Here is a 3,978-nt window from a genome sequence, read left to right as displayed (position 1 = left end):
GCTTTTAGAGACCTACACTTGAACGTAGAGTTCGGACCGGGAATTTTGAAATTCGGAATGATTAAGATCTCGAGTGGATTACTTGAAGACATTGCGAATTCTCAGGATGACGTCTTAATTCAAGAGAAGAGGAATCTAATAGTACAAGGGAAGACGACTGAGTTCAAGATTGGGGCAGATAATGTTTTGCGGTGTAATGGTAGGATTTGTGTACCAGCCATTACAGATATGCGGAAAACGATTCTAGAAGAGGCGCATAAGAGTAAGCTGAGTATTCATCCTGGGGCAACAAAGATGTATCAGGATTTGAGGCAGAATTATTGGTGGCCAGGAATGAAGAAACATGTGGCGGAATATGTATCCACTTGTCTAACTTGTCAGAAAGCGAAGGTGGAACATCAGCGACCTGCTGGAATGTTGCAACCTTTAGATATACCTGAATGGAAGTGGGACAGCATTTCCATGGATTTTATAACCGGATTACCAAAGACAAGGAGAAAGAATGATTCCATATGGGTGATAGTGGATCGACTAACTAAATCTGCTCACTTTTTGCCGGTAAGGACCACCTATAAGGTAGATCAGCTAACGGAGATCTACATTGCTGAAATTGTGAGGTTACACGGGGTACCATCGAGCATTGTATCAGACCGTGATCCGAAGTTCACATCGCATTTTTGGGGAGCATTGCACGAAGCGTTGGGAACGAAGCTACGATTGAGTTCAGCTTACCATCCACAAACGGACGGACAGACTGAAAGGACGAATCAGTCCTTGGAAGATCTGTTGAGAGCATGTGTTTTAGATGATAGAGGAAGTTGGGATGATGTACTTCCGTTGATTGAGTTCACTTACAACAATAGTTTCCACGCAAGTATTGGAATGGCACCATATGAGGCTTTATATGGGCGCAAGTGTCAAACGCCCTTGTGTTGGTATAAAGACGGTGAGAATATGATTGTCGGACCAGAGATGGTGCAACAGACCACAGCTAAAGTAAGGAAGATCAAGGAGAAAATGAAGACTTCACAAGATCGTCAGAAGAGTTACGCGGACAAGCGTCGCAGACTTTTGGAATTCGAACAGGGTGACCATGTATTTCTGAGAGTCACACCTACTACTGGAGTAGGTAGAGCCTTGAAATCGAAGAAGTTGACTCCTAAATTCATTGGACCATATCAGATTTCTGCACGAATTGGGCCGGTTGCTTATCGGATTGCATTACCTCCGATACTGTCCAATATTCATGACGTGTTTCATGTGTCACAGTTGAGGAAATATCTCGCAGATCCATCTCACGTGATCGAACCAGACGCAATCCAGCTAAAGGATAACCTGTCGTTCGAAGTACCACCCGTGAGAATTGATGACAGGAAGATTAAGCGGTTGAGGACCAAGGATGTTTCGTTGGTCAAGGTGATCTGGAACCCAATTACTGGAGATGCGACTTGGGAGTTGGAGAGCAAGATGAGAGAACAACACCCAGAGTTATTTATCGATGCATAGTTTCGAGGACGAAACTAATTTTAGGGGGGGAGTAATGTAAGACCCATAATTTTAAAGTACCATTTATGTATTTTTGGTGTATTTTGGATTTTGGCTCGGAGGCTTTTAAGCCAAAGTTAATAATATTTTGGAGTTTTATAATCAAAAAGATATTTTGATGCCAATCAAATTTTCTCGTCGATAAATAAATTGAAATTAACTGCGGTGAATCCTTTACGGATCATTTAATGCGTTTCGGGTGAAACGGTAATTTAATAAATATCTAGATTTTGAGATATTTGTTAAGTTATATTTATTATATATAGTTATGTATATATGTTTGATTGAGGGGAAAGGAAAAGGAAATAGAAAAGAAAGGAAAGGAAATAGAAAGGAAAGAGAATAGAGGAAAGGAAAAAGGAAGGAAAACCAAATCCATCGTCTTCTTCCTCTGTGACCGTGAACCAAATTCTCTCCTTTCTCCCGTTTTCATTTTCGTCGCTTTCTTTTCTTCAAAACTAGTAACCCAAGGTTGGGTGAGAGTTAGATCAAGGTTTTTGCAACTCCACTCTTCCTCTTTGATTCGAAAACGAAGAAAAACGGTTTTTGAGATCCAAACACAAACCCCTCCGTTTCTTCTAGATCCAAACCTCATTTCTCGAAGAGATAGAAGGGAAAGTTGCTCACCACCACGCTACGGTGCTAGTGAACTAATTTGGAAGCGGCGTTGCGAGCGGAGATTTTACCGGAATTACTCGCGGTACCGGAAACGCACGTTAAAGCTAACGTTGAGGTAAGGGCTCCTTCCAAACTTTTAGTTTTCATTTAGGGACTTATCTGTGGTTGTGTGGGAAGGAATTTGTTAGGGTTAAATGTATCGATTTGGGGAAAAACGAAACTAGTGCGTTATGGGTAAAACCTTAGAGTTAGGTTTTGTTTATAATGATGAATGTTTCGTGGTAAATGAATTTGAATGTCATTGTGTATGATTATGAGTAAATGAAATTTGATGTATCTGGGTGTTATGTTGGCTTTGATTTGTGTTCGTTGTATTTGGCGTGTCCATACTTGATGTTTGTTAATTGGTGTGGTTGTTGTGAATTATGGTTTGAATGTGAGAGTATGTTTGAGTTTGTTTCTGTGGAATTGAAAAACCATTAGAGTAAACGAGTATTAAAAATGGGGAATCTTTTAATACCTCGGTTTACTTAATGTGCATTTGAGGAAAAGGTTTAAGTTAACTGGGCGTTGAGAATGGGGAATCTCTTAATGTCTCGGTTACTTAACTATCGTTATTTGAAAATCGTTCCGGTAAATGAGTATTAAGAATGGGGAATCTCTTAACGTAACCGCACTATTAATTCAAGAGAAGAGATGGGAACGCTTGACCGCAGTTACGTTAGGAGGATCTCACGGGGCGCGTGGAGATCACTCAGGGTGTATAGCTTTTTGGTAGGATGATCAGATTAGGATGATGTATAGGGACTAGGTGTCCTTCTTTTTGGATTGGAGTATTTTTAGTTGGAAAACTGTACTTATACTAATATTGTCAGTTTGACTTCTTATTCGAATGGGTTCCATGTACCATTTGATGTTGTGTAAATGTTTTGGATTTATAATTGGAGAAACTTTTCCGCTGCTTGTAAATTATAACGACTCAATTATCTATCCAAAGGCATTTCCTGATTTAATTCTCTGTTTTATTTTAATTCCTTTAAAAAAAAAAAATATACCCTCGCTTTGAAAAACGGAGTGTTACATTGTGGTATCAGAGCTTTGGTTTGGTTTTCTTTGGGAGCTGTGGAACCATGGTTATAGATTGTAGGTCGACCTATAGGTTAGGAGTTGTTATCTGATCATGTGTCGGTTTAGGTGACTTGAGTTGTCAAGTCCAATATGTTTATGTGTTGTTATAGTCGGACGTTAGTTGGAATTATTTGAAGTAGTGTTAAGACTCTACTTGATGATGGTTTTATAGGAAACCATGCCGCCAAGAAGGAATGACGCTCCGAGAGACAACGCTAATAGGAATGATCAAATGGCGGAGGCTATGAATAACATGGCTGCTTCTGTTGCTGCACAGACTGCTGCCAAGACTCAACGGGATCTTGAAAAGAGGGGGAGAGAGATCTGTGCTGCAGAGTCAAGAGGGTTAGAAGACTTCCGTCGTTACAATCCTCCTAAGTTTAAGGGGGATGAGAATGCAGAGAAGGCGGATCAATGGATCCAAGAAGTGGAGAAGATCTTTGAAATGATAAATTGTCAGGCGGGAGTGAAGGTCAGCTATGCCACTTATATGCTGTTGGGGGATGCTGAGTACTGGTGGAGGAGTGCAAGGTTATTGATGGGAGCAGCCCACGAGGAGGTGAACTGGGAATCGTTTAAAAGGAAGTTTTTAGACAAATACTTCCCGATGAGTACCAGGACTAAATTGGGTGACGACTTTCTGAAACTTCACTAGGGGAGCATGACTGTGGGCGAGTATGCTGCTAA

The sequence above is a fragment of the Cicer arietinum genome, chromosome 6 (assembly GCF_000331145.2).
Source record: "Cicer arietinum cultivar CDC Frontier isolate Library 1 chromosome 6, Cicar.CDCFrontier_v2.0, whole genome shotgun sequence".
NCBI classification, from domain to species: domain Eukaryota; kingdom Viridiplantae; phylum Streptophyta; class Magnoliopsida; order Fabales; family Fabaceae; genus Cicer; species Cicer arietinum.
Note: the sequence above shows the minus strand (reverse complement) of the source record.